The 11,765-nt window shown below is 42.7% G+C and overlaps 1 protein-coding gene across 1 annotated transcript in view; it reads right to left on the bottom strand.

Annotated features, from left to right (window-relative positions):
* The window catches only part of LOC131409894 (phosphatidylinositol 3,4,5-trisphosphate 3-phosphatase TPTE2-like), a 233,745-nt gene extending 227,002 nt beyond the window's left edge, over nt 1-6,743 (bottom strand). Inside the window, exons 1-2 of the transcript XR_009221075.1 lie at nt 6,381-6,743; nt 4,687-5,801 (exon numbers count right to left, since the gene is read on the bottom strand). The gene's annotated coding sequence lies outside the window, so the exon portion shown is untranslated. Of the gene's footprint in view, nt 5,802-6,380 lie in introns of the transcript that reaches the window.
* Nucleotides 6,744-11,765: the final 5,022 nt, after the last annotated feature.

The raw sequence follows: 11,765 nt of genomic DNA, 5'->3' as shown, positions 1-11,765 counted from the left end.
GATCCATTTTGAGCAATGGGCTAGAATTTTTTTAAGTTATCATTTATCGAATATCTGCTGTGTCACACTGTGCTCAGCCCTTTATGGATGCTAAGAAACATCCTCATTTTACAGATGAGAAAGTGATGTCAAGAGGTTAAATAACTTGTGCAAGATCCCTCAGCTAGGGAGGGTTGGGTTAGGATTTAAAACCAGGTCTGACTCCAAATCCTTGCTCTTAAACATCAAGTTTTACTCTGGGGAGGCTCAGAGTGGGAGGGGATGGAGCCCTTCCATTCCCCTTTTGCCTTCAATACCTATCTTTTAGGTTCTGGAAGTCTGGGCACCCACTATAGTTTCCACTGCGTCCAGGACTGTGAGAGCATGCACACACGTGCGTACACACTCCCCACACACCTCACGCTCCTTTCCACACTCCACACATACTCTCCATGTAACCCCCCACCCTCACATCCCCCCATCTCTGCTCACACCCCCTCCATGTGCTCCCCTTACACACTGTCAAAACATAGACATTATCTGCATATTAATGCACAATGAGGATCACATTACCTTTGGTTTTGCAATCTGTTTTTTTTCATGAAACCATATCATACTTGATATCATTTTTGGACAATCCACAGCTTACGAACTTTTTAGTACATTTCACTGACTATGACTCTAGCATTCATTTTTAACTCACGGAGGTTCATATTTTTTCCTTATAGGCTCAATACTTGCATTCTAACAAGAACTGAGGACAGACAGAAACCTATCTTAGCTCATCCACGTCAGTACAATCTGAGTCCACGAAGTCACACCATGTAGACTCAACTGGTGACCATACATCTTATAAACAGTGGTGGAGAGACTTACCACAGACTAGGGCATCTCTGGCATTGCGGGCCCCCTGAGGAGGGAGCCCTACTAGTACAGGGACATTTTGCTGGCTCACTGCAAAAATCTCTTCCTAGCCTGTTCCAGAATTCCACAATTATTCCTTCTTTTGATTTCAGTGATTGCACTAAAAATGCACATCTTTTCTGTCATCATACAGCAAACTCTAAACTAGTGGTTCTCCCTGGAGGTCATCATTCTCTCACTCACTGGAAGCTTTTTTTCAAAAAGCACAGCCCGCTCGCATCCCTGTGGGGTGAGAATGCGGGTGTGAAAGCTATACCAGAATCTCTGGGGCTGGGGCAAGTAAAGTGTGAAACCTCTCCAGGAGATTCAAATTACTGCACCCCTTCCAGCATTCAGCCTCATTAATTCTTTAGCATTATAATAGGTCATTTATTATATTAGTTACTAAAGGCTGACTAAAGAAGGTTCCTTTGAAGGTAAGTGTATTTGGGGGCAAAGGGACTGTAGAAGAATCAGGAAAGGTCAGAGCTCTCCTGGAATGTGAATGCCAAGAACGGTATTCTAAATACAATCAGCTCTGCCCCAGAACAAGGCTGAAGTTTTGTTTCTCTTGAGGGGGGCAGTGGGGAGCTGGAAGGGAGCGCAAGATGAGATGGAGAAACAATTGACAACCTGTCTTGGAGAGAGGGAAGTGTCCAATCTCTTTGAGGTACAGTCCGGGACCACAGCCATCCCCACCAAGATTTAAGCCAGCGCAGAGAACACCCCGCAGGTGGTTTTCCTGTTCTAGCAACAGACTTGCTCTCCACTGACCATACTGCTGAAGCAGCTGAAGACTCCAGCTGTCCCAGCACTGCCCCTTAGTTGCTGGGGCAATACAATTTCTGGTGGTTGCCGGCATCACACACACTGTTCACTAAGTGTATTTGGCTGTGCCCAACCTTGGAGAACGGGGATCCTTGAGAGGTGATCTCTTTCCAGAGTCTGAAAAGGGAAATGGTAGAGGGAGGGGCAAAACCCCCCTTTTGTCCTTACTGTAATCCTCATTTACCTAATCAGCCTCCCAACCTCTCTCTCTGTCTCTCTCTCAATCCCTCTTTCACACAACCCCTTGATATTAGAATAGGTAGGCTATCAGCCCTTTCTCCTCCTGTCCGGATTTCCCTTACACAAAACTGCAATGATCTGGCTGGCAAAGTCTGGCCCTTAATGTTCTCAAGGTGGAAATAAAGCAATTTACACAGCCCTTTATAAAGACAATTGCCTGGCTTGTAAGGTTATTGTCTTGCCATAAAATCCCATTTTTAAATGTCAGAAGCTCTCTTCATTCCTTCTGGAATATTCTAATTATCCCTTACCCCCAGTTCCATGGAAAATATAAACATCATATAGTCATAAAGGCAAAAAAGAAAAGCATTTTAATAATTTTCAAAATACTGTGCATTCCTAAAAAACTAAACTAAATTATTTTTATTCTTGGGACATAGGCAAGATAACCATTGTATTTTGAGCTATATTCATTTTTTTTCCAACATGAAGAAGTGAAATGACTCCTGTGTTTTTGCTTCTTTTAGATTGGGCAGATACAGAGATGGCATTGATTCTATTTACAAAGTAGAAGGTTCCTCAGAACTCTGTTGATAACTCCTCATTAGCATGGGATTTTTCTGTTTTTTAAGGACCATCATTTAACATCTAACACGGAATTCAGAGATGAAAGGTTCCAAAGAATGGAATCAACACGGCTCATATCTTGCCAAACCACCTGCTGTAGTCAACACAATTTGAAAATTAAAAGGTGTTGTAGACTTTTTTTTTTTGGTGAGGAAGATTGGCCCTAAACTAATGTCTGTGCCAATCTTCCTCTCTTTTGTATGTGGGATGCCACCACAGCATGGCTTGATGAGCGGTGTGTAGGTCAGCGACCGGGATCCAAACCCATGAACCCCAGGCCACTGAAGTGGAGCATGCGAACTTAACCACTCTGCCACCAGGTCAGCCCCTAGACTTTTTTTCAGGACAAAACTTGCCTTTTTTCCTTCTCAGAGGTATGGCCCAGGGGAATATACTTTTATGTGTTAATATACAGCATCCTTGTTTTGGGTCTGTGAATGGGTATTGTTGACACAAATAATCCATAACCAATCCATAAATCAAAATTAGGATGACTTTCTTATGAGCCAAATTTGAGGACCATCTAGCCCGGGAGAGTCCTTTCACAAAGGAATGGAGCACTCCAAAGAAGTGGGGGGTACAGAGTGGTTATATACCATCAAAGAGCATGTATCACATAAGACTGCAATATCCCTTTTACAATAGTCGCGACATTGCCCTGTTGGCACAGCGATTGACGGACACAGCAGGTATCAGGTCTGCTGTGTCCATGGGCGCAGCAGGTAGCAGGTCTGTTGTCTCAAGTTGGGTGGTCACAGGGTGAGCACAGCAATCAAATCCTAGCCTAGAGAGAAATGCTTATCCTTAAGGAAATGCCAACGTGGGGGATGTTGCATCCTTATCTTAAGGGCATTTGTTCTTGCCTTTGGGACATGTTAATTGCTTAAAGCAGATATACAATGCATGTTCAAAGGCCACAGGCCCTTTTGGAAAAACAAGGTCAGGCCGAATTAGTTTGACAAAAATGGCTTCCTCATATGCTCCAATATATCCTATTGCTTGCCATTTATTTACTGGTATCATGGCCTTCTACTCTCAGGCTGGATGTGTTGGTGGAAGTGGACCACTAGCAGCAGACGCAGCAGTAACAGCAAATGTCCAAACAAACTAGTTACTGTTGGTACATCTGTGAATTCTACAAGGTTCCATATTGACCTCAGTGTTCCCAGGACCTCAGTGTTCCCAATATACACAGACAAGTTTAGTACTGTCTTGAGTTAGCTTTGTTTAATGCTCTTTGTTAGGAAACCATGCTGGTCAGTTGGGGCAAGCTTCCAGGTCCAGGAGGGAGGGTGGGCTGATCCTTTCATGGAACCTGCCATTTCTCATTTATTGAGTTTCTGAAGACAAAAAATCTCTCTCAACCTATGAATAGTGATGAAGTGCATGAACTGGGAACCTGTTTTAGTTTGGGTTCCCTCAAAAGCCTGCCATGAGACAAGGATTGGGTGTAAGCAATTTTTTTGAGAGCCTATTCCAGGAAGTACTCTGAGGGAATGAAGTGAGCTAGGGAAGGGAGGAAGGCAAATACAAGTTTTGTTAATAAATAATTTACTGCCGTGGGCCACTGGGGTTCATTCCCACTGAGGACGCTCTAAGAAACTTGTAGAACACATCTCAGAATTATCTCATTAAAGGACAAGGAAGCGGTGATATATCCACCAAATCCTATTCCTCATTGGTTGAAAATGTCTGAAAAAATTGTGAATGAGTTTGAACTATTAGTGGATGTTTCACCTAGCCCATTTATCCAGGCGAGCTTTGTCTTTCATTGTCCATTGTTATTTTATAAGTCTAAGTTGTAGAAAATAGATAGTAATGCAGATAATTCTTATCCATAGACATGCAGTGAATACAATTGACTATTACCTGTGGATATTGACCAGTTTTGCTTCTATCTGTAAATTCATCTCAGCATTGTTTGTCTTCACATATACGAGTGGTGCTTTGAATTCTCCTTTGAACCGGTTGGAACATCTTATTAGTTACCTCATCACACAGTGATTTAAATAAAATTTTTGACACTTGTTCATTTTATTTTTGTATGAAAGTCATGATTTTACCTTTTTTTTGGGAAAATTATCCTTTAAAAAGAGTAACACCCTAGGGCATTGACTCCCTGACAGTTAGCACAGCCAGAGAAAGCCCCAGGAGAGACACAGGAAGCCTTTGGTATTTACAGGCACTATCTGCAAGTGATCTTTTGGGTAGGTCAAAGGGATGAGTGGGGACCAACAATGTCTGCAGTAGAGACTTAGCAAAACTTTTAAAAAGAGCACCTTTCCTACTTCCCAAGGCCAGCACTCATGTCTGCTTTGCACCTCCTTTCAAGGATCTCTTTTTAGTAAAGTCACCTTGGATTATGGAATAAGAGATTATGATTTTTCAGATGTCTTTCATAGCCATATTCATTTACTTTATCAAAAGCAGAAAATCTTTTATGACATAAAGTCTCCAGAAGGTAAGAACCTTATAAACCAGGTTGTTATTCTCATCACTATTGTATCCCTAGCACCCTGAACAGAGTCTGGTACACAGTGGGTGCTCAATAAGTAAGTATTCTTCTGGACACTGTGACATAGGGTGCTCTCTACCAAGGTTAATTGGAAAGTTTTGACTTTTTCTTTGAAAAAGGGAAGTAGAACTCCTCAAAATGGGAAAGTGGTATGAAATGGCACATTCGAAGCCTCATACTAGTACATTCTGTATCACATGTGGTCTCCTGACAATAGAATAATAGGCCACTGAATATTCAGACTTCATCTGATTGACAGAGATGTTTAGAAAGGCACTGTATGGTTAAAATAAGCAGTGAGATTCATAGTCATCACCACTGGAAGGGAGAGATGCTGGCAAGCCACTTCTCTGAGCATTCTATGGCTTCTACATGATATCTCCCAATTCTATGAGAGTAGAACAGTCCTGAGAGAATTACTTAGTTTCCCTAGAAAAACTTAGTTCACCTTAATCTGTTCCATCCGCTGGGGTACCAATGCTAAAAACTACACTTCCGAGACCCCTTTGCAGCTACCGTTACAGATGTTTATGAAATTCATCCCATGAAATGCACAGGTGTGTGGCTTGAGTTTCGAACTGAATTAAGTGGGAGAGAGGCAGCGGCATGGGACACATCCATTTTGCTAGTGATGATCTGGCAGCAGAGCATGGTCCGGCATCCAGTAATTTTGGTGGTCACTTCTTCATCCCCAGATAGCAGCTAAGGCAGTGTATTGCCGCAGCTAGAACCGGCAGTAGCAGCAATTGCAGTAGTTAGGCTAGAGAGGCTGCAGTAACAAATGAATTTCAGCGGCTTCGCACAAAGAAGTTTATTTCTTTCTCATATAACAGTCCTGCAGGGAGGGGCTCAGTAGGCTAGCTTTCCTCCATATGACCTTTCAAGGACTCATCTCAGCATGTAAAAACGTTTCATACCTCCATGCTCCTTCCCTGGACTGGAATTTCCATGCCAAGGATTACCTTGAAGGTCCACGTCTTCTTTTCCTTCATTATCTTCTCTTACCTCCTATTTGTACCTCTCTCTCCCTTGGAGATAGCAAGCATTTCCATGATTTCAATGGTATCTTCTATGCATATGATTAATTATTTTCTATTTCTCTTAAACTCTAGATATAAATTTCCCACTTTTAATAATTGAACTTTGTATCTTACTTCAAACCAGCTCATTTCCTGTTGTATTGCTCTGAGTGGAGGATGGTTACATTTACTGGGTATACCTTTTACTAACCAGGGCATACAATATATGCTGTTTACTTCCATACTAATTGGGGTAATTAAAGCTAACTGGTGCAATAGTAAAACACCACTATCTTAGTGAATTAAAACAAGAAAGATTTATTTCTCACCATTATGAAGTTCGATTTGGGCCAGGTGACTCTCCACTCTCTTGTAGCAACTCCATCTGGAACAAACAGCTTTAAAGGCTGTTATGTTGGGAGGAGAGGGATGGAGGAGCACATGTCACTCCCATTCATGGTCCATTACCCAGAACTGGTCACATAATTCCAACCTAACTGCAAGGGAGGCTGGGGAATGGAGAGAGGCATGTGAAATATTTGATGATCACTGACTTTGTGTCATACTTATTTCCCTAAATCAGATTAAGCCTGCTCTGGGCCCCCACCTATCTTTCTTCCATAGGATCATTCAAAAATTCCAAGCTTCTGAAGCCCCAAAGTGGGGTTCCTTCATCCCTGGTTGTCACAATTTTTACCGTGCTCCTCTGGGGATTCCATGTTGTTGAGCACTGGTCCCCAGGGTGTGATTGCTGGGCTGTGCTGCTCCTGGTGGGCCCCGAGCCTTCATGGAAGTCCTCCCTACTGGCTGCTGACTCAGCATCATGCAGCCATTCCTCCATGTAAAGGCTGTGTACACAATTGGGACCCTGGTCTTTGCCCTTCTGCCCCATGTAGTCTCTATTATTGCAAAAAGCTCAAAATTGCAGTCAGGTTCAGCATTTCTGCTTTCCTAACATGGCATTCCTCTCTATCCCTTCCCTTTCCGGGATCATTAAGATTGATATCTGAGAAGAGAGCCTGGTGGGGTTAAGAAAAGGAGATGTTAAAAGCAATTAGTATTATTCCTAATAACTCACTCAACACATATTAATTAATGGCATCACTCACCCAGTCACCTAAGCTTAACTTGGTATCATCTTCGACCTTTTCCTTTATCTAGCTTTCCTTTCGCAGTGTCCTATTGATTTGGCCTCCAAAACATCTCAATGTTCTTTGCCCTTCCTTTTCTATCCTCTCACCTTTATTACCTCATACACTAATAGGCATCGAACTTTTTTTCTGACTTCATTTTCCTCTTTTCCAAATTGTCTTGTATATTGTTTTAGTTCATAAAAATACTATTTTCTAACCATTAAACCTTTTGTAAAACTATTTAAATATACCTAAAAGTAGAAAGAATACTATATTGAACTCTCATGTACCCATCACCCAGCTTCAAAAGTTAGAAAATTTTGCCTATTTGTTTCATCTACAAAAACATTCCCCCATTTTTTTTTCCTGGAGTATTTAAAAGAGATTTTCAGACATTATATCATTTAAACCAGTGTGTAACTCTAACCAGCAATAACTATGTGTTATGTAATATTATCTAATACTTAGTTCAGGGGCCGGTCCGGTGGCGCAAGCGGTTAAGTGCGCGCACTCTGCTGCAGCAGCCCGGGGTTCGCTGGTTCGGATCCCAGCGAGCACCGATGCACCGTTTGTCAGGCCATGCTGTGGCGGCATCCCATATAAAGAAGAGGAAGATGGGCACGATGTTAGCCCAGGGCCAGGCTTCCTCAGCAAAACAAGAGGATGATTGGCAGATGTTAGCTCAGGGCAGAACTTCCTCAAAAAAAAAAAAAAAATAATAATAATACTTAGTTCATGTTAAAATGTCCCCAATTGCCTCAAAAGTATCTTTTTTCATGTGGGTTGCTAGAGTAAGAATCCAAAGTTCTCACAAAGAAGGCGTTTGTTTCATAGGCCTCTTAAGTTTCACCTAATCTACAACATTTCCCACTCCTGGTTTCTCTCTTTGCCATTTATTTGTTGAGGAAACTAGGTCATTTGCCTTTAGAATTTCCTCTTTCTGAATTTTGATGATGTATAACATGTTTCTCTATCCCTCGCATTTCCTGTAAACTGGTTAATTAGATCGGGCAGCTTGAATCCATTCAGTTTCAGTTTCGACAAGAGCTTGCGTTGCTGGGCTCCTCCCCTTGCATCACACTGGGGCACACACAGTGTCTGGTGTCTCACTTTAAGCGATGTTAATTGAGTCACCAGTTGTAAAGTTCCCCATCAATATTTCTCATAACATTTTCAGTATCTATTTTGCCTTGACACATTATTCTGAGTTGCAAATGGTATTTTTTTTCCCAATTCAATCTTTCTCCATTAGCTGAAAATCTTTTATAAAGAAGAACTGTCTCTCATCAAACTATTTGGTCATTCAACAAAAAATTGAGAGTCTACCATACACCTGATCACTACTAAGCTCAAAAAACAATTTTTTACATTGACCACACTCCTTGGTCTTAGCCTGTGACCTCAAGCTGTTCAACGTCCAGCCACAAACTTCCTTCCTATCTCATCTTTCATGTCTAATTAATACATCTAATTGATAAGCTGCTCAAAACTGATCAGACAGCTTATAAGTTAAGCCTGCTTTCTGGGTTCTCTTTGTCCAAACCCAACCCATCCTTCAATCCCAATTCTCCCTGAAGTCTTGCTCAGTATACCTGCAGCCCTCTTCATTGTCTCCAGGGCACTTACATGTTCTGGTTATTTACTGACATCTCACGCAACTGCTACTTATTCCCTGAGGTCTTCTAGAGCTCTTCACATGCTAAGTCTTGCTTCCTCAACTGGACTCTAAGCTCCTTGAGGCCTCTCAGTGGACTCAATCTTATTCATTTAAAGGTAACATATCCCTCCCTGATGTGTAAAATGTAGATAACATGGATCTTCTAAATTCAGTATTGAATCAATATGGTAGGTTGCCAACATGTGGAATCCAAATAGTGCTGATAAACATCATGAAATGTCAGAAAGACAATGAGGCTCTACGAAAACAAACAACAGAAGCACCTCCTCACATTTTTTTTTTTCTTTTTAATGAGAGGTGCAGCTTGTAGTTAACAGGAAGAAATGTAATTGAGTAGAGGTTTGAAGATAACACAGCGTTTCATCTGGAGAATTTTTGTGAAATTTTATTTCTGTGAATCCAGCGTAATACAGGGCCCACACTCCTTCCATGATATCTCCCTGGATTTTATGAGGTCAATAAAATATCCTAAATTTCTCTAAGCCAGAATGTCTTGGTCTTCTCTAGAAGTCTGTCAAAATACAATCTATTTCCTGATCAAATAGCATATAACGCCATTTATTCCCTCTTTCTAATATGCGTGAAATACCTAAGAAATAAAAGCTTTCTGAAATCAGCTCACAAAATCGTTGAGCCAACCCTGTGGCTTCTTCTGTGTCTTGTCTTTTTATTGTTGCTTAAGGAAATGGTAATATCTTTAGACATCTTCCTTTCAATAAGAAAATCAGGATTGCTCGACTGGTGCTGGGAAACCTGGAATCTGGGAAATCATGAGATGAAATTCCAGAAGCTTCATTTACCAATGTTACAGAAGAACGTAAACTTGCCCTCACTCTTACAGGGGTGGGGCCCTACCTCAGCCTTCATCTCTGAACCTGTGGGCTCGATAAATCATCAACAAAAATGCATGGCACTCAAAGCTGAGGCTACTCTAGTCCCAGGAAGGAGAACACAAGCCTGAAATGTTTCCAGAAGCGTTTCCATCATTTTTTTTTTTTTTTACCTATCAAGATAGAAATTTTTCGGCCAACAAAATTTTTGCTCGCTTGCAACTTTGTAATATCTCTGTCAGAGAAAGAAAAAAACCCTTTTCAGTACTCTAAATCACAAAAGAAAAATGTTAATTGGATGCTATCCCTGTCAATCATCTTAGGTATAAAAGAGCGAGGCAGGCACCTCTAGAGAGAGAAGCACAGGCCACATTATGCTCAGGAAGCACGTCTCTGTGCTAATATTTATTTGTCTGTCCCTCCGTGTAGTGGCAGGGACAGGAATGGGGGTATAGGGATGGTCTCCATTCTTTTTGGAGCTTTAAGTTAAAGAAGAAAGCCAGCTCACTCACAGACTGTGGAGAAAACAGCAATTCCAGGAAATACGATTACTAATTAATGTTAGTTTGGGTAGAAATTCAAATTGGGTTGAAAATCCCTTACGACTGTCTCTTGGATATTTGGACCTTTCATTATTGCCTTATAAAAAGTACTTACTAATTAATTAGGAAGTGTGGCAAGAGAGCCCCCCTGTTCATTGGTCAAAAATTCATTCACTTCAGATTTCCCCTGAAACATTTGAAAAGGCCTATCCGGCCACCTGCTCCTCCCTGAGTCTTGTTCCTCTGCTCACAACTCCTAGAGGACCTGCCACGGCCCGACTGATGGCCCAGTGGACAAACCTTGGGGCCCAGCCCCCCAGCAGGCCTCAGAGCACCTTCTGAGGCCTGGAGGCGCAAGCGCCCTCGAGGGCTGTGAGGCCGCTCGCTCGGAGCAGGTCTGACAAGGCAGTGGGAAAAGCCCCTCAGGCTGGCAGGCTGAAGAGACCCTCGGGCACCCAGAGAGCCTGCCTGACCCTTACCTGAGAAGTTATGCGCCCAACTCTTCTCTCGGGGAAGCGACGGAGGAGCAACTCAGTTTCCTCAAATGAAGCCCGCTAACTGCCGCCCACGAGCCAGGAGACGGCGTCCATCTGGCCCCGCCCCTGCGTTGACTCCGCCCCTGCCTTGGCCCCGCCTCCAGCGTTGGCCCCGCCCCCAGGGCGCGCTGCGCAAGGGCTCCCCGCGGAGATCCCTCCCGTGGTTCATTCACTCTCTCAAATGGTTGTTGAGTACCAGCCGCGTGTTGAACTCCAGATGCTGGGGACAGGGCAGTGTGTGGGATAGACAGTGTCCTCAGTGTGAAAAGTGCTGGGATGGAGACAGGAAGGGACAAGGAAAGTCTTGCGGAGAAACACTTCTTTCAGAATAAAAGGAAGGAAAGAAGGGGTGGGATATAAGTCTCATTGAAGGTTTCTGGATGGAAAGCTCCCATTTGATGGCTCCTGGTTCCTCTGTGAAGTGGGGGCTCCAGCCCATCAGCTGGGGGAACAAAATTTTGAGGAAAGTGGAGATATGTGAAATAATCTTGAGTAGGATGGAAGAGAGGGTTGACTAAGAAAACTATGATGTAAACTCTGCAAGACAGGAAGCTTCCTGTGCTGGGGTTCACAAGGGCTAAGTACAGTACATAGCACATGGAAGGTGCTTAATATGAATGGAATGAATGAAGTAGTGAATGAATAAATGATTTTGGTGTTGGAGCAGATCACTAGTTGTGACCATTAGTTCCTGATAGCACCAGTATCCTCATGTGTGTGATTTTATCTAATAAGGCTGAATCACTTACTAGAGGGCAGATCTGGAAGAGGCAGGGTTGAGATTTTGCCAGGCGGGAATGATGAAAAGGAAATGGAGTGAAGATGTCTGGGATGTCATTTCAGTGATGGACCTTGAAATCAACCAGAGAGGGAGGAAATGAAGAAAAGAGAGGTTGCTAATGGTTAGAGAGTAGGTGGAAAGGTTGATGGATCGAAGATCCTGACAAAGTTGAAGAATTGGCATATTAAGGACACAGGCTAGAAGGACTGGAGGT

Source organism: Diceros bicornis, chromosome 9 (assembly GCF_020826845.1).
Source record: "Diceros bicornis minor isolate mBicDic1 chromosome 9, mDicBic1.mat.cur, whole genome shotgun sequence".
NCBI lineage: Eukaryota > Metazoa > Chordata > Mammalia > Perissodactyla > Rhinocerotidae > Diceros > Diceros bicornis.
The sequence above is the reverse complement of the archived record's forward strand: the minus strand, read 5'-3'. Positions and strand labels throughout refer to the sequence as shown.